The following is a 24,545-nucleotide window of genomic DNA, read 5'->3' on the forward strand; positions in this document are numbered from 1 at the left end:
AATGAATTCATTGTGGGGCATATTATATATAAGATATCTACAGATCATCTAATTTTAGGTACATTCTAATTTTTGTATCTCTACTTCTATTCCTGTGATGGATTACATGATAGCGTATAGACGTTAATACTTAATACCTTGTACATTTCCTTGTTGCTGTTCAGTCATTTTAATCACATCTAATTCTTCCTAACTCTATCTGGAATGTTCTTAGCAAAGATACTAAAATAGCTTACCATTTCCTTCTCTAGATCATTTTATACATGAAGAAACAGGCAAAGAGGTTTGTGACTTGCTCAGGATTAGAGCACTAGTAAATGTCTATGGTCAGATTTGAATTCAGGGAGATAAGTATTCCTGACTCCAAGCCCAGAAATCTATCCATTGTGACTTCAAGATGGTGTCATTATGCCCATTTTGCATATAAAGAATTTGAAATCATTGAGTGATGAACGGAGGCATCAAATCCAAGACAGATCACTCCCTAGCCAAATTCCATGTTCTTTCCCCTGATTCAGATGGCCTTACAGATATAAATAATGGTTCCCAGGTATGAGTGTTAGTCCCTTAACTTTCCCTAATACTATGTGATTTTGTATTTCAGGTGCAATATAACACATCTAAATTTCTTTTTGGTGGAGATGTAGGCAGTAAAGCAAAATAAAAGAAGAATTTTAAGCAATGTGAAGAAAGTATTGGACAGATTGTTTTTTTTTTTTTAAACCTCCCTATTAATATCACCGACCTAAAGATATTTTAAAGTCGCTAACTCACTTTTAAATGTGACTTTCACTTAAGAAATCTTATTGCTTATGACTTACTTAAATTCATTTCATCTTATTCTCACTTTTTTTTCTATTTCTATTCCCATTAGATTTGTATGATTAGATTAAAGAGGTGGAGAGCCTTGATAATTTTTTTTTTCATCCTGGTGCAATAGGATACACTACTCACTTCAGTGAATATTTAATATATTTAATTGTTGATGATTAGAATTTCAAAGTTTTTTACTCCAGATTGGACAGATAAATGTAAATGCATTCCTTGGAAATTAAAATATTATATCAATATTAATTGTATAGCCATTGTAGCTGAAAAAATATATATACTTTTAACTCCTAGATTACTTGGAACAATTTGTTTGGTAACATCTTTAAAATGGATTTGTAATAATAATTAAGCCATATTTTTCTTTAAAGAAGTAACAGGAATATTACAAATATTTTTTTTTAATGTTCTGTTTCTTCATTAAAGTCTTTTTCAGTACATCATAGAAGTATGGAGAGGTCCTGGATTTCTTCAAGCCCCCTCCAACATAATCAAAGTCTAGTAGATTCTTAGCAACCTACCAGACCCTTAAATATAAGGCAGTGTGTTTTTTTGCTTTAAGATCAGACTAATTAAAATCCTAAATGCTTATTGCTTATCATCAGAAAAACCTGAACACTTTGAACTTCTTGGTCACAACAAATCATACACACACACACACACACACACACACACACACACACACACACAGAGGCTAGTCCCCTTTTACACATTTTGTTCTAGATTTGATTATTCTTGGAGAATATGCCCTAGTAGTACAACAGGGTGACTAGTCTCATTTCCAAAACAATATATATATAATTTTATGTTAGATTCTTTTTGATTTTTTTTGGGGGGGCCAAGGCAATTGGGGCTAAATGACTTGCTCAGGGTCACGCAGCTAGGGAGTGTTAAATTCTGAGGGCAGATTTAAACTCAGGTTCTCCTGACTTTAGGGTTGGTGCTCTATCCACTGCATCACCTACTTGCCCCCTTATGTTCGATTCTTAAATAATGTTATTGTTTCCTCCTTAAAATATTTAGGACCCTTTCTGATGATGATGATCTGAATCTGAAGATGATGAATACTGCTTTTTCTCCATCTATTACTATTTATTCATAGTCCTGTGCAACAAAAAGAAGAGGATCACAATTAAAGAGAGGACAATCCAGTTATCTGTTCTCATTAATCCTCTTTTTTTTTTTTTTTTTTTATAAAGTTGTGTAATTGAGTTTTGTTTTGCAGAAGAGGCCCCAAACCTTTCTGTTGTGTGGGTAAGCATCTTTCTGGAAATATAACTTCCCCTGAGATTCTGGCAAATATCGCATCTGGTGTAGAAACCCAGAAGACAGAGACTGTGTGCTCTAATTAGATGGGAAAATTACTTGAAAGGTATCTACAGATCACCAAGAATGACTGATGAAAATAGCTGAAGAGGATCAGCTTTCCCCTTTTGAAAACAACACTCTGTTCACCATAGGTATGCTCAGCATAGGTAAATCATCTTCTAGCTTTCCTGCACAAGTGTAAATTAACAGTGGGCAAACTATAAGATATTTGGATTTTCCTTTCCCGTAAGCATGAGAAAGTACAAATGCTAATCTGAATCTCCTGAGTTTGCAAAATTTGGCTGGAAATACTGTTATAACAGATTTTCTCTAGAGAATTTGCTCTGCTTCCTGCTTCCAAAAAGGCTGCAAATACCACAGCAACAGCTTTTCATTGCAGTATTTTGGAACCTTCCCCTCCCTGCAGGAAGCAGGATGTGCCGAGGTCTGCAGATCTGAAAACTGCTGGTTTAAAATAAAGTTTGTCAAACTTTGGTTTAACCTCCTACAAGGGATGCTTCGGTATCAATTGAGATTTCAACTCAAGAGGCAGCTTACTTCCTATTTGAAGGGAAGATATTCAAGCAGAGCCTCATAAAAGTACTATTTTAAACACAGAGTTTAAACACTGTCAACTTTTGACAAAGGTTAAATGCCTATTTACCAAAGTTAATGATTTAATAGCATTTAAATACCATTCTTTATATAAAGGTTAATCTCATATTTGTGATTTCATGTTTCCTTCTTAAAAGGAAATACTCATTAGGTTACTAACAATTAGCTAATTGTTGATTTGTTTTGATCTTATTTATAGTTCTTCATCCAGAGTATTGTCTGTTTTGATTTCAAGAGGGCTTCATTTTTTTTTAAAGCATTTCAAGATTAAAGTATAAAACTTACAAATCTATATTTATTGCTTAATTTTACTGCTTCATCAGAGGATTGATAGGGAGTTGAAGTCTGTGACTCTGATCTAGTAAGGAACTGAATAAAGTCAATCATTAAATGGTTAGTACAGGTTACAGTTGACATTTTACATTTCCTACTATTTCTTTTCATATTTTTGTCTTTGTATATCATTTATCTTTTGAAGAAAAGCCACATTATTTATGATTACTTTTCCCCATGATGGTATGAAAAGAATAAAATAGTTTTAGGTAGAATCTACCTTACTCTGTTCCTTCTATATTGGTCATTTAGATTGTATAAATTAACTTATGTGGTTCATTATATGAACTGATTTATTTAACTATATCGAGTAATAAAACAGATGGTATCTGCAAAAATATGATTGGAAAAAGAAATTGACTGATTAGATAGTGAGAGTGAAGGTCAGGATGTTGCCTGATTACTTTTTGATAACCAAGGGTTGTGGAAAATGAAGAAAAAGAGGGAAAGAGAAAAGAGAGGGAGAAAGGGAGGGGGAAAAGAAGGAAGAAAAGGAGGGACAGAGAAAAAAAGAGAATCAGAGACAGAGAAGGCAGAAAGGAAGGAAAACAGGCAGGTAAGAAAGATGGAAGGAAGAAAAGGAGGGAGGAAAGGAGAGAAGGAGGAAAGATTAAGGTGTTTATCCTATAGTAAATTTGTGGAAGTACATGGAAAAGAGTTAAAAGAACTGGCATACTTTGATGAATTGCTATAAGCACTATTGAAGGAAGTAGTCACCTTGATAAGAACAGAATTCCATTGGAATAATAGGGTGTAAGTTAGTTACTAACAGGTGCCATTCACTGTTCTCTTTATGGTCTATTGTTACTCATTTATAGGAGTTTGATGTACTCTTCTATGTAGATGACTTACAAAACACTCATAATCTATATTTTCACTAATTTCACTATACTTTATTTCTCAGACACCATTTCTGTCTCCTCGCTAAACATCCTGTCAATACAAACTCCACATGCATAATAAGACATTTTTTTTTTATATTCTATGTTATAGTTGTCTTTCCTCACATCTTTTTTTTTTCACCTGTTGATGGTGCTCACATCCCTTCAGCTGCCTAATCATATGTACTTAGTGTTATCTTTAACTCTTTCCTTTCCTTTGATCCTCAAATCCAATCAAATACTGAAAGGATTCACAACTCCTTTTTTTCTATTCACAATGAAATAATGCTCATTTAGGGCTTTATTACTACTCAACTGAGAAGTAGTGTAACATAATTGTATAGAGTGTTGGATTTATCAGCAAGATCTGGTTTCAAATGCAACCTGGGATATTTGTATACTGGATTGTAAAGTATAGGTTAGTTCCCTGGAGGGCCTCAGAGTCAGCCAGAGTCAGGATAAATCAAAGTCCTTGGTCTTTAGGGGGAGAAGTGGCAAGCTGCCACATGGCTTGCCAAAGATGTATCCTGTATCCTGGATTCTCCAGAGAGAGAATCCAGAGTCTCCAGCCTCTCTCCTCCTTGTCCTCCAGCCAAATGATTCTGGCTTTTCTCCCTTCATCCTCCAACCGTTGCCTACGATTATCTCAACACCAAACATCCAGCATGCACCAATGGTGAGGAGAGCCATCATTCAAATTTATGCTAATAGAGCCATTGTCTCATATGGAATCCATAGACTCAGGTACTCTCTTATCTGATTCAGAGTTTCAGCCCTCTAAACTGGACTTGTAAAATCAGGCATGTTTCTTAAAATGAAGGAACTCAGTACGAATGGCATCTTTTTAACTCTAGATCAGTAATCCTATGAAATCCTATGAAATATTACAATTTTCTTCCTGCCAACATCATATCCTCTTTCCCATCCATCCTTTATAATATTGAGCGGTTTTACTCATATACTGTTCAGATAACATCACTCTTCTACATCAAGTGACTCATCCTTTTCAATCAAATAAATATAAACTTCTTCTACAATCTGCCTCCAAGCTAATTATAAAGCCTTTGTCTCATCCTACCACGTTAAATTCAAACAATTCAGAATTTTCTGTCATCAATTGTTGTTCATTTTCTAACTAAATTGCCCCATATTCAAACTCTCCTGCAAAGAGTATATGCCACACTGGGCAAGCGCTCCATGGTAGTCAGAAAAAAAGGGCTAGCTCATGTTCCCTCTTAAAAATTTTAAAGTTGATTGGATGACATGAGACCACTCATCATAACATGTCCTCATCAGAGAAGGTGCTGTGGTCTGTGAGAAGCCAGGAGATGTACAGAGACAGAGAATCCAGCTGGAATTTTCAACTGGACTATTTGTGCCACATTTGTGGCAAAGCCTTCCAAGCTTAAATTGTTATGATTAGCCACAGTCAGATAAACTATAACTTGACTCTTAGCAGTAATATCATTTTGGTCTTCTTCCATAATTAAGGACAGCAACCAATGAACTCTTATATCCCTATAATTTTCCTAGATTTTTTTCCTTTCCAAATTCATCTCATGTACATCTCATGTACAACCTAACCCATAGAACTTCTCTTACCTTCCAGGTAAAAACGATGTATGTGGAAATTCTCATAGCATTCTATTAGACTTCTTTGAATTTATCACATTTTCCCTTTTATTACACATATATGTGCATCTGTCCTTAACCAATAGGAATGCATATACACAGAGACGCATGTATATATTTCTTTAAACTATTCATTTATTCAAATGATTTCTTTAAGTAATTCAGTAATTCATTAGCATATATAAGTACCTAATAACATCAATGATCTCATCCTCATCAGCGGGGATATGACTTTTGAGTGAAGGAGATGATCACTCATAACGTCTTACATATCCTCTCTGCTGAATTGCTGAGGGGAAAAAAATCCCCTGATAGACAAACTCCTGGTTCTAATCCTTTTTGACTTTAGCTTAATTATTTCCAGACATCAGATTTTAGATGTTAGGCAACCAAAACTCTATATCACTCTTGAATTTTTCACTTTACTTGGACTTCTTTCCTCCCTAGCCCTTGAGTGTGACCGTCTCTAAAATAGTCTGAGCTGTTTTGCTATTTTTGTGGCATTTCCTTCCACTGAGAAAAGTAACCTAATTAGCCTAACCTTCTGTTTTATGAAGGACAGATATAAAATCAATCAGAAACTATCTGTAGGCACATTGATACTGATAACTAGATTCAATATTAAAGAATGTTTGCTCCCTAAAAATAATTTTTAAATATTCAGGGTCATTTCTATATCAAAAAGAGGTATCCAAGCAAAGCATGAATGAACATCTCTTAACAAAATCACACACACATATTCATATTCATACATATATGAATACATACATACTCATATTGCAGGATATATCCCTCTATAATATTCCTAAACTTGTCAACTATAATTTTGCTGCTGATGCTAGATAAAGGCAGCAGACTCAGGAGCTTATGGCACTGTATGATTTTAAGCTGGAGAGCACTACATGGAAAACATCAATTTGGATAAACACATAGTACTTAAGGATGTGCCTTTTCTTTTAAATAGCAGATTAAATCCCTGAAAAAAGACTTTCTCACATTCTAGATTTGAGTATACACTGGATTTGTACTTTTAAAACTGTATTTTGTTAATTCCCACCAATGGTCTTCTGTATAGGAGTTGTTAAAAAAAAAAAAAACTAAGCAAAAGTATAATATGTACCACAATAAGTGTAGTATATACATTTGTGAGGAGTGCAAAAAGAGATAGGGGAGAGAGAAGGAAAGGGAGAGGGAGAGAGAGGGAGAAAGAGAGAAAGAGAGAGAGAGAGAGAGGTGCAGACAGACAAAAAGACAAAGAAAGACATAAATAAAGAAAAAGAAAAATGGGAGCAGGATGAAGAGAAGAAAAAGAAGGAGAAAGAGAAAGAAAATAAAGGAGAGGGAGAAGCAGAGGAGAGAGAGAAAGAAAGAAAGAAAGAGAAAGAAAGAGAGACAGGGCAGAGAAAGAGAAACAAAGAGAGAGAAGGAAAGAAAGGAAGGAAGAAGTCTGTGAAGGATAAGGGAGGGGAAGGGGAAGTAAGGTCCAATGGATAAGTGACCAAATAATATAAAAAAATCATTCTTAAAAGTATTATGAATATTATCTACCATATGAATGGATGCTAAAAATTAATAATAATAGAAGAATAGATATTTCTGGAATTTATGTCTCCTACCGTGCTTTGTTATTGTAATCCTTTTGTGAAACAGCAAATTTATTTCTTCTGATTTCTACTTCCATAAACTTTTGTAAAATATCTTATGGCATTTTAAAAATTAAATTTTAATTTTAAATGAACAAGAGTTTCATTCTCTAATCCTTGTTATGCTTCATGCTGTGGGTTTGGGAGGCAGGATTGTGATTAGGACATCATTTCCTTCAATTCTTATCTAGCCTTTAATTACCCAATGGGCATTGCTTCAGACAAACAGAGTCTTAGGTAAGGCTTTACCTTAAGAAAGCCAAGGTTTCCCACTATATCTAGGGCTGTCTCCAGTTCTGTCCTTTCTTGACACTGGACTCACATAGATCTGCAAGACAAAATGAGACTGATGACTTCGCATACCTTACTTGTAAGTCAAGATATCACTCTTCTGATGTCATTGGTTTTCTCATTATTTTGCTTGTGAGTTTTGTTTAATATGGACAAATAAGCATATGCAATTTACCAATCATCCCCTCGCCACCCCCGTATATCAATGGAACAATGTGGTACTTCTAGTAGTACAAATCTAACCACCTTATCTACACCTTATCATCCTGTGCAAATATTGTCGCTGTCCAGATATGGATTCTTTTCCCAACACAAATCTAGGAAATTCTTAATCTCTTAAATCACTAATATGATTCTTTCTTTCCCCATAAAATGTTATCTAGTACTACTGTTTACCTATACAACATCTTTAAATTCTCTGGCACTACCTTCCTAGAGAGCCTCATCACCACTTGCCTGTACAACTGAAACCATTTTATGACTTGTCTATGCCTTTTATTTTTTCCTATTTTAATATATTCTTCATTCCACTTCCAAATCAGTTTTCCTTGTGCACAGATTCAATCATTCCACTTTTAAATTCAAAATCATCTAATGTGTCCATGTTACCTACTAAAATTCTTACTGAAGAATTTATAAGAACTCCGTGCACTCACATTTTTAAACACAACAGAATTTTTTCATACCTTATCTTGTAATCTGCCTTTTTCATATTATTTAGCCAAATTTTTTTCCTAAAGACTATTAATTATAAACTTCCTCTAGGCTTTGTTTATGACCTTACTTTACTCAGAATGCCTTCCCTTACCACTTTCTTCCATCTTTTCAAAACTCAATCCACTTTAAATTCCTGAAAACCCCAGAGACTTTTCCTAGATTGAAATTTGCTTTGTTCTCAGGCAGAAATGTTTGCTTCCATTTTAAATAGTACAATGACCCACCATAATTCCAAAAGACTCATGATGAAAAAAACTATCCATCTCTAGATGGAGAGTTGAATGAATCAGAATATGAACTAAACCAGTTTTTTCCCCTTTTCTCTTGTTTTCTTTTCAGAAAAGACTATTGTAGAAATGTGTTTTATATGAATTTGTATGTGTATGGAATAGAGAGAGATAAGGTGAAGAACTTACAGGGATGTATGAATTCTTTTTCTGTATTTTATTTTCATTATTTCTGTGTTTCCCCTATGACCTGTATAATATGTGCAGGCTCATATCTACTTGAGCCTTGGCCAGCTAGAAACATATTTACTTAACTTGAGCTGATGACATTTATTGGTATTTGACATTTATCGATATTTAGTCTATTTGCTGGACCACTGTCTGCTTGATTAAGCCTGAAGGCCTGACTTTCTGTTTCCTTGAAATCAGGAGATTTCGGGGAAACAGAAACCTTCCATTCCAATCTCCCCAAATAGCAACAACCAATTAAATGCCTCCCCCTCCCCTTCTCAATGCTTTCTTACTTGTGATGTAATTTCTTGTATAAAAGCTATGTATCTTTACTACTTCTTTAGCCCTCCTACCGTGAGCTTTCTCTTTCTTATCTCTCCGGAGGTTTTCAATAAACAACTTTTCTGCCTTCTACTGAGTGATCTCTGAGTAATCATTTTGGGTAAGGGTCTTCTACATCCCTCAGAGTGTGTATAATTGGTACTACAGTTTTTGTCTTCTCAATGGGTGAGATAGAAGGTAGAGAAAAAATTTGAGACTAAAAATAAATAACATCAAATAAATAAATCTTACATAGCATTTTAAATTTCATATTCTTAATTATACATTTTCATTATTATATTTTGATATTATAGAGGAATATTTTGTATAATCTCTATATATTGATCATGTCACAATAATTTAGTTATTTCCCTGAGAATCTAGTAGAGCAATTTACACATAACAGTCTCTTTGCTTAAAGATTTCTGATTTAATTAGTCATTTTCATTAAACTGAGTAATAACTCCCTAGTCACCATCAAAAACTCATTATTTGCAAGAATTAGCCTGTCAGTTAACTCAAAATTATAAGTTGATTTGTGAACATAAACAAATTGTAGAGCTGCTGTACAAAGGGAATCTGAAATTCAACCTTCTTTTATATTATCACAAAATTATAATTAAAGAATTTTAAAACTCATTAATTTCCTTTTTTCAGATGATATCATGTGAAATATTTACAGCTTTTCAGAAAGCTTGAAAAAAGTCAATATAATCAATTTACTAACAAGTAGCAAGTTTTAAGTTTAAGTCTCTTTTTTAGAAATTGTGCTGGCAATTTCAGAGATTTCCAGGTGTAGAATATGCTAGTTATAGTCTTGTTTACCGCCTTCTAATTTTGAATTGAAAACTTCTTCAGAGGAACAGTGTAGGACAACAGATGCATCAAAGACTCCCAGGAGAGCTTCTAATTGGCTACAAAGCTTCATGGGATTAAGGCCATGTAATTGTTTTCTGAATCATCTCCTTCTGTGTAATAGGAAATCTTACCACTAAGTCAAGTCTGCCGGCATCAGTGTCAGAGCAAGAAGTTTTATCAGGTGAATTAATTCCTAGATTAGTAGTGGAGCAAACTCCATATTAAAAAGCATATATAAGTAGAGAATATTGCATCTTAATATTTGACTTCATACTAATGATAATTATTTTATTCTAGTCTTCTTTTGAGCCCATTTGGGTACATGTGCACTATCTCATTTCTTTTGCTTTTGAGTTTAATGTGGGAGGATTATAACTTGGTGTTTAATTTAAAATTTATTTTCAACCCTTGCTCTAAAGCTTACAAAATAATATAAACCGCCATTACCTACATGAAGCTCTTTAAGAAAAAAAATCACAATGATAATAATTGATATTTAAGATGATTAAACTTTTGTCAGTTCTTTTCTCTTTAGTGATAATTGACATTTATTTCCCTGATTTTAAGGTTTGTGGATGCTTTTTGGATTGTTTTGACAGAAATTTCTCATTTAGGAATCTTCTCATTATCAAACTCTTTTTTTAACCATCATTTTAACAATAATAAAACCAAAAACAACAACAAAATTTCAGCAAATATGCAGCATACAGTACCTGTATTTGAGGGCAGCCATTCCCTATTCATAATCCACCTCCTCTACTTTGAGAACAAATGCATATCCCATCATTGACAAGCATTGACAAGCCACATGACATAAGTGGAAAATTATATTTCTTGACAAGAACATTGAAGTGCCCATGGGTTAGTCACTTTATAAGGCTGAGCCTCCATTCCCCTAGGTCTAAAATCCCTATAATAATTTTCATAGTTCACTCCTGAGAGATATTATAAGGCTTAAATTAAATATATTTAAAGAATACTAGCAACTTTAAAAATATATTTTAATTGTATTTGAATTATCATTTTTTTTTCTTCTTGAAATTGCCTCCTCCATTACTTTTCATAAAATTCTATCCTTCTGGCTTGTCTGTCTTTCTAAACACAATTTTACTATTTGATTCCTATTTCTCTAATCCCTCCTGAGCATCTAACTTGTCCACCTTCTTGTTGCAAATTATATATCTAATGAGTAGCTACATTTATAGGAGAATGAGATAGAAAGGAAAAAAAAGGGACTTGGGAAAAAGGTCCCTACCTCCAAGCCAGTCTCCAATGGCAACGATCTGTGGATTTCTACCCCAGCTCCTTTCTAGTTGGGAGAAAGAGTACAGACAATACAATTAGCTGGTTTCTAGTGATGGCTGGAACCTTAAAGACTTACTTTAAGTGTATGTCTTTCCCAAGCTAAACTACACCTATTCTTTTCACTGTGTATTTATTTCCATGTGTGTTGATCCAATCATAATATTACCAATCATACTTTTAGTCTGGTGATTTTTGACTGCGCTTTGAATCTGCATATCTAGTTAGAAAGTCAGTGCATGATTGTGACATCCAAAGCTGTGCCATTTTGCTTAAGGTAAAATGTGTAACAGTACCACAAGGAGCACAGTTCTTAACCTGAAGTCTCTGAATATATTTCCTGCTTGTTTGTTTTGAATCTAGTTTAAAAAATAAGAATTACAAGTATCAAAAAATATAACAATACAAAATATCATGATAGTAGATATTTAAAATTTAAATATATGGCTCATTCAATAGGTTCTATAAGAATCCAGTGGTAGGATAGCATAGTAGAGAGATTTTTAAACGTAATTTAGTCTCCTTTAAAATACTTAGGAGATTTGTAAACACTGGCAAGCAACAAAATCTTTCATATCCTCAGATTCCTCATCATTGAAATTATACATGTCCTACTTCACAAGGATTTTCTGGAAAGGGATTTTCAAATTTAAATCCCTATATAAAAATGAGTTATTATTAGTTCAGAAGGATGGGAGATTACTGTCATCTTGAATGGTCAGGAAAGACTTCATAGGTGATCTGAGCTTTGGGCTAAATCTTAAAAAAAGATTGGTAAAATTTATATTGGATGATATATTTCTTTAAAAGCTAGGTTCATCAGTATTCTCTTTGTAAACACGACTCTCTCATCATTGGCTTCTCAAACTCACCACCTTGAAATCATTTTGACTTCCTTTGTCTCCTTCAGACTTCATTAGTCATTTAGGCTATTTCTCAGAAAATATGAAGAGATCAATGAGGCTTGTTGCCAATAAAAAAGCTAAAGAAAATCAGAGACTTTTTTTTCGGGGTGGGGGAGGCTAGAAAGTAGATAAGAGAGGGGCAGATATTTGGAACACAGTTCTATAGTAAAAATTTATGAGAACTCTGGCCCCAGTGAGGCTTCTTGTTCCTTCCCTCTGCTTGATTTGTATGATAGGCCAAAGTATTATGGGGAGGTGAGAAGATGGAAGCAGCGTTTAGTAATCCTTGTACCACAGAACTCCGTCAAAGCTTTCTTGAGTGGAGTTCTCTGAAAGTTTTGATGGAATTAAGTCTTAAAAGAGGCAAGATTTTTTTTTCCTATTCTTAAATCTGATGGTTGACCAAAAACTAGAAATTTAAGTGGTTGTCACTGAAATCAGTAAAAATAATATATAAAAGCTATAGAACCTTTCACAGGTTACCTATCTGACTATAGCTGTCATGGCCGGTAAGTACAGCATAATCATCAAATGACCTTAATACTCCTTTGTAATGGGGAGGCTTACTAAGCTGTATGTATAGAAAACAGAGGAATACAACTCGGTAAATACTTCAACTAAAGTGCAGAGAAAATGGTTAAGAAAGATTACATATTCTGTGGAAAGTGGAGATGCAACTTTAAGCAAAGATATCAAAATTGAGCCAAATAGATGATATCCATTAGAAAGTAGCATGATGACATCACCAGGAGACATTAGTAGCCCTGCAACATCAATATTAGAAATAAGAATTTAATCAATTTACTCTACTGATTGTATATGTCATCCCTCTGAAATTATCTTCCATTTGCGCCAGATATATCCAATTACATATTGTCTATCCTATTAATTTGTTTTGGGAGGGGGATTTCTGAATCCAATATATGGTAAATAAAATAAACATTAGATGGCCATGCAATGACTTCATACATATCCCTAAGTCAAATATATGTTTTCTTATATTCATGAATTCCCATGTCTTTTGCATTCCTATCATCCATAAATTTTTCCTCCTCATACATGTCTTCTTTGTGAATGCATTTTTGCCCTGAAAAAGTCATTTCAATAGTATCTGACTTTTTATGATCCTATTAGAGTTTTCTGGGCAAAGATAATAGAATAGTTTGTCATTTCCTTCCCCAGTTCATTTTACACATAAGGAAACTGAGGCAGACAGGGTTAAGTGACTTGCCCAGAGTCACATAGCTAGTAAGTGTCTGAGGACAGATTTGACCACAGAAAGATGAGGCTTTCTGATCTACATCTTAGCACTCTATCTAGCCACTATAGTTGACCATGGTAATTTACATGACAGAGAACCCCAGCAGAGGATATGTTTTTCTTTTACTTTGCTGAATTATTTCACTAAATGAGAAACAGCTTTATGTAGTGGAGAGAGAACAATCATCAAAGCAAGAAAGATGTGGCCAAGTCCCATCTCTAATATGTAATGACAATATGACTTTGGGCCAGACAGTGAATCTCTCTTTGCCTCAGGTAACTCTCAAATGCTAAGTTCCATAGCAGTAGCTAAACTACATTGATAGAGGATGATCCCTGTCTAGGAGTTACCTTAAAGCAAGGAAATTATAGATTCATTCAAAATGTTTGAGTGTCTTTTGCTTTGAATAAATCAGAACTTCTTAGAAGATTTAATAAAAGCAAGTATTGATGTGAAGGCTTATGAACAGCGATTTTCTGTAGTTTCTGAACTACTGGTTTCTTAAATCTCTGGTATATCTCTAAAGGTTCATTTTTTTTAAAGGGGCCTCCGGATGCTACATAATATATTAAATTTCTTCAATTTATGTTTATTTCAGTGTCTTGCATATAGCCATTGTTATATGTATACATGCAGGTGCTTATACATGTGTCTGTGTACATACATTTATTTATTTACTTAATCATTTATTTGTTTATTTGTTTACTTATTTATTTATTCTTTTACCCATTCACTCATTAATTTGCGTATTTGTTTGTTAATTTATGTTGCTTTGAATTACATCTCTACACCTCAATCCATGTTGAATTACCCAGGGATATTAAGGAAGCAATCTTAAAAGAATAATGGAGTTAATTTAGTCGAGGTCTCACATTTTTAAAATGAATAAAAACAAGGAAACAGACAAAAAAATCTAAGATCCCAAGATGATCTGTCAAGTCAACTTGAAGATATTGTCATAAGTCAAACAGATAAGCAGCAGGGCTGAGCTTCTAACTCAGTCTAAATCTGTTATTCTATTATAGGATAATGACAATTGGATAATGGCAATTGTTTTTCCTTTTAGATTCTTTGATTTCAGATTCTTTCCAATCCAATCCATTCTATTCGTTCCTGACTAATAAACTTTAAATATGTTAGACCTCTGTTTAAAATCTAAATCACTCTAGCTCTCATTGATTGGCCAACAAGAGATCCCAGACCAAGCCCCATTTGATCATTAAGTGATCATTAGATGATTAGGTCAAAATGATTGTAAATAGCAATTGTTTCTGTTTTGGCCAGAAATCCTGAGGATTTCCCCCCCCCCCACATATATATTTTAACTAGATTAAAGACATCATTCTCTGCCACCTTTTTTACCTAGTCTTAAACATTAAATGGATCTTGACTCAGTCAAATTAAGACCTATTCAAGACCTTAAGTTAAAGAGGCTAAGGTCTCCAACAAAACATAGGCTGATATCTCATAGTGATGATTCCCTTGGAGGGGAAACTGAGGCAAGTGACTTTGAACTACCTTCCCCTACTTAAATCCAAATTACTTGAATGTCATGGCATCACCTCTCTCATGTCATGGTTCTCTTCAAGCATGAAGGACAAACAACAACTAAATGCAGTGTACTTTGCTGGGATACACACCATTAAATAAGATCTTGTCCCTCCCCTTAGGCAGCTTAGAATCTTTTTCGTTTGTTTCTTAAAGAATTAGTAGTAACAAGTAACTGACTACTTGACCTTTTAATTTTATGTGCCCCAAACCTCTCAAATCCAATATTTACAAAATAAGATCATTTATATACTCTGAAATTCACCCCTCTCCCAAATTACCTATTATTTTTGAAGGCAACCCTGTCCTTCCAGTCTCCTAGTTTTTCAAATTTGGCGTGACCTTAGATTCTTAATTCTCCCCTACCACATAAGTCAAATTAGTTAATCTTTTTTTTTTCCAGTTTCATGGTCCATAATGTTTCTCACCTGTGAATTACATTCTTGATCTACACATCCACCATTATAGGCTAGTGACTCAGAAGCTCTCATCTAGAATATTTCAATGACATACCAATTGACCTCCTTTCTTTAAGTATTTTCTTCTCCATCTTCCATATAGTTGCCAATGAATTTTTTTCCATAAGAGTAGACCAGATCATCTCCCTCCCTTATCCAATAAATGCTACTCATTGCCTATTGCCTCTAGAGTAAAATATAAACTTTCATTTTTGCCTTTTAAAGCCCATCACAATACAATCGCAAATATTGTCCATTATGAACTTATTAACCCCCTTCTCACACTCTATGGTGCATTTAAACTGGCCTTCCTTCTCTTCTATGTACTGAGCACTACATCTCCCATTATCAGAGCTATACAATGGCTTTTAACAGCATCAACACCCCCAAGCTAGGATTTATTCATTCATTCCTTTACCTATACCTTACACAATTCTCATCTTTCTTCCAGATATTGTCTTACTTTTCCTTCTATTTGGGGAAAAACATGTATATAAATAGGTAATAATCTCTTCGAACTTAAAGAGAATTGGATGGGCCTTTGGAGATATACCAGGCCCATATTCAAAACCTTTCCAGTTTGAAAGGACCATCCAGAGTTTGAATCCCTGGATATAGTTTTCACAAGGTCAGAGCTACTTCTATGATATGTGAAGCCCCTTTTGCTCTCAATAAATATTCTGTTTTGGAGTATTAATGAGTTTCTCATCTCTGTGTAGGTAATTCCCAGGACAATATGTCTAGTCTTTGCCGCTCTTGACTTCCAGGGTTTTTGCTTGCTGGGTCATATTACTGCTAGACTATGTCACCCAGATTATGCTACAAGTCTAGCATCTTTCTGAGCTGGCATTCTCAGTTGTTGGCAGTCTTCAAGTCTTTTATTTGTTGAACCTCAGGTGGACCCTCTAACTTTTTGAAGCTTACTAGTTCCTGACTAGGTCTTTGCTGTATCTGATATTCAATTACCTGGCATCAGGAAAGAATACATTAAAGATAAATAAAAAGAAAGGGAGCACATTGTTTTAAGCCATATGATACTTTGAATGAATAATAATTATAAAGATTTATATAGCACTTATTATATAACAGGGACTATGCTAAGTGCTTTACAAATATCAGTTTACTCTCACAATACTGAGAGGCTGGTGCTAATGTCCCCATTATTTTACAGATGACCCTGAGGAAAGTAGAGATGAATTGATTTGCCTATTATCACAGAACTAGAATAGGACAGAGACTGGATTTGAAATCATATTTTCCTGATTCCAGACCCAGTACTCTATCTACTCTCATGAATAGGATTTAGAAAGAAATAAGTCATTGCCATTTCCCCAACCCAGAGTTTTATATCATTGAGTCTGCTTGCTCACTTGAAAGCTGAACATGTGCCAAAATGAGAGAGAGGAAGGACTTTACCAACATGCTTTTCCTGAGGCAAACCCATCAATCCTCCTTTGGATTTATATCAGGCAGAATAATAGGTTTTGGGTTCTCATGGGCCAGTCTCCTCAGACCATTAAAACTATTGATTTTAATTTTATTAGTAAATTATCAAAAGAAGATTGTAGAAAAAATATAGAAAGCTGTCCATTACATATTAGTTGAGGGAGGGCTCACACTAACAGAATTTCAAAGCCTTAAGTCTCAAAGTATGCCAAAATACATTATGTGAATGATGGGAAAAAAATAAACAAAATTTTCTAAAAATACAAATGCCAAGATAAAATTTCAAATTTTTATGCCACCTTATTACCTAAAATTTATTGAACACTCATAATCTCCAAAGTCCCATTCAAGAATTTATGATTGCTTTGCAATCTTCACATTATTCCAATCTTTAGAAAATTGTAAAACGGAAGATGGCAGCCTTGGACAAAGTTCTGTCATTTATTTCAATGGATTCTCTCAATGAGTATTTCCCCCTCTATTTGTAGAATTTTCTTTGATGATCTCTGGAATACTGCTATGCAGGCTCATTTTTTGGTCATGGATTTAAGGTAAAATAATATTTTTAAATTGTTTCTTCTGGATCTATTTTCCAGGTCGGCTGGTTTCCCAATGATGTATTTCACATTTTCTTCCATGTTTTCATTATTTTTAGTTTCTTTGACTGATTCTTTATGCTTCATAGAATCATTAGCCTCCATTTGCCCCATTCTAGTTTTTAATGTATAGTATTCTTCAGTTAATTTTTGTATCTCTTTTTTTTTCCATTTGATTAATTCTACTTTTTAAAGTGGTATTTTGTTCAGTGGATATTTTTTCCCCATTTGACCACTGTATTTTCTAGGGAATTGCCTTCCTTTTCCAAGCTGTTGATTCTTTCATGCATACCTCTCATTTCTTTCCTCATATTTTTCTTCTACCTCTCTTATTTGCCTTTTAAAGTCTTGTATGAACACTTATAAGGAATCTATTTTGGCTTGAGATCAATTCATATCACTTTTTGAGTTTTCTCTGTAGACGTTTTGTTTTCATCTGAATTCATGCTTGGTCTTCACTGTTATCATGATAGCTTTATAAGGTCAAGGTTCTTTTCCATGTACTCCTCCTCCTCCTCCTCTTCTTCCTTCTCTTCCTCCTCCTCTTCCTCCTCTTCTTCTTCTTCTGTATTTTTTCTTTTTTTTTTTTTTTTTTTTTTACTTTTATAGTTAAGTTCTTCTTCTATGGTAAAAGGTCAGCTGTGCCAAACTCCCTGTGCAGCTCTGAGCCTTGGCTTTGAGTTCAGGGATCCCTTGTGTTTGTAGGGCATAGCTTTGCCTGCTCTTTTCAGGAAACAGCGTTCTCCCACCTCCCCCTTAGAATTTGTCTTCTAAGCTGGGACTGGAGGCTGCCCCACCTGTCTTCTCCCCTACTGAGTCACAACTGAGGGTTTCAGTTGCTGATCTGCTGTGATTAAGACCCTTTCACTGGTTTTCCCAAACTCTGTTTGAGCTTGATGAGCACCACTTTCACCCAAATGAATCTGATCTTTCCTGAAGGTTTTTTTTTTTCTCTATCTTGAGTTATAGAATGGTTTCATTTCTTTAGCCTCTGTTCAGAGGGTTGGTTTCATGTGTTGTTTGAGGAAAATTGGGAGAGCTCAAGCAACACCCTAACTTTACTCTGCCATCTTGATTTCACTATTTTTAATCTTTCTTGAAAGCTCAAAAACATTTAAAACATTTACCTCTTATCATCTTAGCTCAAAAGGAAAAAAGCAATGTCCTGTCCCAAATGGATACTTGATTTACAAATAGATGGCAGGTTTACAATGGGGGGAGGAGGGGATTATGTCTCTAAAGAAAAGGTGTATAGGGGTACAGTGCATATTGTGCCAGGAAAAAAGAAAATAAAAATAAACAACAAAAATCATAAATAGTTCAGCATATTTGTATACATGTAAACTATATTTCTAACTTCATTGTAAATATGTTGGGAACAAATACAAAATAAAGTATTTTCATATTTCCACAAATCTGTTAGATTTCAGATCTCAGATTTTATTTTTAAATCAATTCTGTTTATTAAATTTGTACTAACAATAATTCACATTTAGTGAATTTAGCAGATGACAAAGAACTTTTCTGCAGTATTACTGTGAAAGTAGGAATATCACTGTCCTTATTTTGCAGAGGAGGAAATAAATGACTTGTCAGTGGTTTTATGTCTAATAAGATTTTGAAGGAGAATTCAATCTGTTTCCCTAATAATAAGTCTAACATTATTTCTGTTACGTCACTATGTCCCTCTAATTACCTTCCTGGTGCTGTAATAAGAATCACAAAATAACAGTGCATTTGGTAATTCTTATTTTTTTAAATAGTTGAATTCTGTAATAAAGAATAAGGGTAATAATTCTAAAATCCCTATAAGTATATCGCAGGTTTTTGTTTGTTTGTTTGTTTGTTTTGTTTTGTTTTTTTGGTCACAGTGACAAGAAATGGTAATGAAGAGGGTGCTTCTAATTTGAAAAATTTGTGATATATTATAGTGATGGAAAACTCTTAAGCTGTATAAATGATTAACTATGTGCTAGTAGAAAAAAACTGGAAAGACTGACATGAACTCAAATGTGAAGTGAACAAAGCACCTGGATAGCATTGCACAGAAACAGCAATATTATAAGAATGAATAATGGTAAAGAGTTAGCTATTCTGATCAATAGAGATAATTCCAAAGGATACATGATGAAAAAAGCCATCTGTCTTTGGAAGGATAACTGATAAATGAATATCAAAGCATACTTATTTTTGAACTCTATTTTCATTTTTTGTCTGTTTTCTTTTATAAGAGGGCTTAATATCAATGTAAGATTTGCATGACTTCACAGATATAATTAATATCAAATTGTTTGCCTTCTTAAGGATAAATGGGAGAGAATTTGGAAATCAAAAATTTTTAAATGGTCATCATTTTTACATGTAATTAGCAAATATTTATTCAAATAAAAGGAATTAAAAAACTAACTTGTAGAAAATATAGAATTAGGATAAAAAATTATAAGACTTCCTTAAGGTAGATACTTAATGATAATATACCACCTCAACATTTTTGTTGATTTGCAAGAAGAAACAACATTTCAATATGATTATTTACTTTTTTAGATTAGCAACTTGGGCTCAAATGAGCACTGAAAACTTCTCTAGTTATTTAAGTTTATCTTAATTTCCTTAAGGGACATTTTGTAGCAGAAGCTATATATGTATGCAGTATGCTTTAACATAATGTGTATGTACATGTATATAGATCCACATACATACATATATATATATATATATACACACTCACACACAAATTTACTCACATGAGGGAAAATTAATCTGAAATTTTTCTCCATTTCACATGATACTTTATTTTAGTTCTAAATAAATATTTTATAATATCAAAAAGATAACTTTCCATGCTTTATATGATCATTAAAATTTACATTTCATTTGTTTTCTTTTAAAAAATCTTTAAAATCTTCTATTTTTCTTTTTTATCTTTTATTTTAATTAGTATAAATAGAGATGTACTGAAACGAGTTAAAATTGCTTCTAAGAATAATTAAATAACCAGTGTGAGCATTTTTTACTTAAGAAATTAAAAGTTACTACACATGTCACTCAAACATACACATATACACAGAGAGAGAGTACCAGTAGCAATAGTACTAGACAACAGCAGCAGTCAGTAGAAGTCAGGAAACAGCAGCAGTCAACAGTAGTCAACTACCATCAGTAGCAGTAACAATAGTACTACTTTGCAGCAGCAGTCAACAGTCAACAGCAGTAACAGATAGCAGTAGTCAGCAGCAGAAGGAGGAGGAGGAAGAGGCAGCAGAAAGCAGCAGTGAGCAACAGTCAGCAGTAGCAGGAGGCAGTTGTCCATAGCAGTCAATAACAGTCAGCAGCAGTCAACTATAATCAACAGTTTACAGCAGTAGTTGGTCTTATTCAGCAGCAGTAGCAGTAGTCAGCAGCAGCAATAAGCAGACAACAGCCAACAGTTGTCAGCAGCAATCAACAGTAGCAGTCAGCAATAGCAATTCAGCAGCAATCAACAGTAGCAGTCAGGAACAGTAAGTCAGCAGCAATCAATAGTAGCAGTCAGCAACAGTAAGTCAGCAGCAATCAACAGCAGCAGTCAGCAGCAGCAGAAAAGTGAGCTAAAGTCAGCAGCAGCAGGAACAGTGAGCTAAAGTCAGCAGCAGTCAGCAGCATTGCTGTATGCCTGTGAAACCTGGACAGTATACCAATGTCATGCCAGGAAACTGAATCTCTTCCATTTGAATTGTCTTAAAAAGAATCTAATGATCACCTGGCAGGATAAGATACCAGCTACTGAAGTGCTTTCTCAAACTAAACTGCCAAGCATTCCAATTCTGCTGCAGAGAGTGTACAACTCCATTGGCCGTGTTGTTCCAATGCCAGATGTATGCTTGCCAAAAAAAAAATGTAGAGAATTCACATAGGACAAGCACTAACATGGTAGTTGGAGGAAAAAGTGATACAAGGACATTCTCAATGTATCTCTTAAGAAATTTAGAATCAATTATATCACATGGTATGGGACCACCCAGCATAGTATGCCCTCAGCAGAGAAAGTGTTGTGTTCCATAAGTAAAGTGGAATTGAATTAACCCAAAGGAAATATGAAATACGCAAAATTACAGAAATTATTCCAAATGTTCATATGGAATATTTGTGTCCAACCTACCACAGAGCATTCAGAGCTCATATTGTTGTGATCAACCACAGTTGGACACATTGTAATTCTATTCTAACATAGGGAAGACATTTTAGATCTCTTTGAAAAGGAAGCACAACAGGAATTTAGCAGCAGTCAGCAATCAACTGTAGTCAGCAGTAGCAGCAATATCAAAAGTACTAGTCAATACTAGCAGCAGTCCTAGAAAGGGCAGTTTTCCTGTGAGATCTGTAATTCTTGTTTCCTCAAAACTAGTTTTTTTGTTTGTATGAAAAATATGTTCCTTTAAGGATAATGCTCTTGTTTTTCTTCCCCCATATCATCCTTCACTTCACCAATTTGTATATACAAACTATTCTGTCAGAACTCTAAAGAGAAGCAACAATACAGCTACAAGTTTTTTCCCCTATTCTCATCATTATTTCTTTTATGCAGTGCATCAGTTTTGTCATTTATTATTTTTTTCTAATTTTATCACAATTTTATTTTTTCTTCAATTATTTTTATTAAAGCCTTTTATTTTCAAAATATATGCATAGATAGTTTTCAATATTCATCCTTCCAAAACTTTGTGTTACAAATATTTTCATCCTTGCATCCACCTTCTCCCCTAGATGGCAAGTAATACAATATAGGTTAAACATTTGGAATTCTCCTATATATGTTTCTACAATTATATTGCACACACACACACACACACACACACACACACAAAATGAGATCAAAAAGGAAAAAAAAATGAGAAAGAAAAAATAAGTGAAGCAGACAACAACAAAAAGTAAAAATACTAAGTAGTGATGCACACCCAGTCCACCCAGTCCTCTCTCTGGGGGCAGATATCTCTCTCTATCACAAGGCCATTGGAACTAGCCTGATTCATCTCACTGTTGAAAAGAGCCACATCTTTCAGAATTTATCATTACATAATCTTGGTGTTGCCATGTACATCTTCTGTAGAATCTTCTGATTCTACTCCACTCAGAATCAGTCCCTGTAAGTCTCTCCAGAACTTTCTGAAATCATCCTGGTCGTTTCTTATAGAACAATAATATTCCATAACATTCAATACCATAACTTATTCAGCCATTGTCCAACTGGTGGGCATTCACTCAGTTTCCAGTTTCTTGCCACTACAAAAAGGGCTGCTGTAGAACATCACAGATAGTGGGGGAACTCTGTGTGAGGCATAAAATCTTCCAATCCAGCCAGAGAACCTGCTGACTTACCTGGTTCAGCTCTCTTTTCCCCCTGGGGGCAGTTCCACCTTCCTGAGAAGTCAGGGGGTTGTAATTTAAGCAGAGTGATACTAAGTGGCAAGGAGACATCTATACACAATAGCAAGTTGTTTATGTGGTCTGGCAGGTACAGTGTGCTATGAGTATTAGGGTATATAAGGTTGAAGGAATTTGGAATAAATAGACTCCTGTCGGAGTCCTCCCTCTTCACTCCTCACTCATGATCAGGATTCAGGTTGGGACCAAAATCTTCCAGTGAGCACATCCTGACATTTAGTGTTCAACATGGGGACCTGGAAAGCAGGTTACACAGCAGCTCAACTGAAAAAGAACAATGTGAAATTGGGAGTCTGGAGTCCTCATGACCCAGGTACATTTCAAAAGACAGGCAAGATTTTGGTAAAGACTCATCTAGTCACTTTTGTTTTTCAGCTAAAATGGGACAAGTGCTAACAAAAAAGCCTCCCCCTTGAGGAAGGCATATAGTAGAGTGAACATCTCCATGGCTCTCTAAGAATAAAGCTTTTAATATGGGGTGTCAGAAAAGGAAGTATGATGAGAAAAATAACAGGGAGATGGTGTCCATAGCCCAGGAGGCTACAGGACATGGGAGAGGGACTGAGCTAAGGAAATCTTTTACAGTATCTTGTTTATTCATATTGTTTGTTACTGCTGCAGGAGATTTGAGGGGCATGTTGCTTCTAAGTTCCTCAGCCCCCCCCCCTTTATTTCCCCCTCTGCCCAGCATGTGCCCTTGTGGTATCCTCTGCTTTCTGGTCCAACTCTGCCTTTTTGGGCAAGAGAAGGAGGAGTGGGAGGGACAGTGACATTATTGCATGACCAGCAAACCCTCTTCCTATGTGCTGATAACAAAAGGCATTAGTTAAAGCAAAAGAGGAAAAACTGAATATGTTTGGATTGAGATGGAAATTTGAAGATAAAATGGGAGGGTTACTTCTTTTGTAGTAAAAAACAATTCCCCATCAATATGTGGGCAAGAGACATTTTACAGCAGTTGAAATTACAATTGAGCATTTCAGCTTTTTAGGCAGGGCTGCTTTTGATGGTCTGCCAACCCTAACACTTATCCCCATCCAATGAAAAGTCAATACACTAGTGTGGGTGGAACAGTGGCCCTTATCCAGTGAAAAAAAATCCATACATTACTAGATATATTACAAGAGCAACTTGACCAAGGACACCAACAACCTTCTCTAAGTCCTTGGAATTCCCTTGTATTTACTATAAAAAGGAAATCTGGAAAATGGAGGATTTTGACTGATTTGAGAAAAGTTAATGAACAAATGGAAACAATGGGAACTTTTCAGCTGGAAATTCCATCTCCTACCCAGTTCCCTAGGGAATAGCCTCTTTGGGTGTTAGACATTAAAATTGTTTCTACTCTATCCCTCTGGATAGGGAGGTTATGAAAAGATTTGCCCTTTCAGTGCCTAGTGTTAATTTAGCTGAGCCTTATAAAAGATTTAAATGGACAGTTTTGCTACAGGGAATGAAAAGTAGCCCTGACATGTGTCAGATGTATGTGGCAGCTGTTCTTACTCCAGGAAGAAAAGCATTTCCAAAAGTTATGTTATTACATTACATGGATGATATCTTGGGGTGTGCCCCTGAGGAAAAAAATGTTAGAAGCATGCTTATAAAAGACCATAGAAACACTAAGGAACTATCAATTGTATATAGCCCCAGAAAAAATTCAAAGACACTCTGATTTTCAATATTTAGGATATGAAACATACCCCAAGGTATGGTATACAAGCTT

General features: G+C 34.7%; 1 long non-coding RNA gene across 2 annotated transcripts in view; it reads left to right on the plus strand.

The window, feature by feature from the left end:
* The first annotated feature begins 459 nt into the window (after positions 1-459).
* Positions 460-24,545, plus strand: part of LOC116419953 — an 85,364-nt gene continuing 61,278 nt past the window's right edge. For both annotated transcript variants that reach the window (XR_004230278.1, XR_004230279.1), the window contains exons 1-2: positions 460-550; positions 2,054-2,288. This is a non-coding gene — a long non-coding RNA (uncharacterized LOC116419953). The remainder of the gene's footprint in view (positions 551-2,053; positions 2,289-24,545) is intronic.

Source organism: Sarcophilus harrisii, chromosome 6 (genome assembly GCF_902635505.1).
Source record: "Sarcophilus harrisii chromosome 6, mSarHar1.11, whole genome shotgun sequence".
Classification (NCBI taxonomy): Eukaryota; Metazoa; Chordata; class Mammalia; order Dasyuromorphia; family Dasyuridae; genus Sarcophilus; species Sarcophilus harrisii.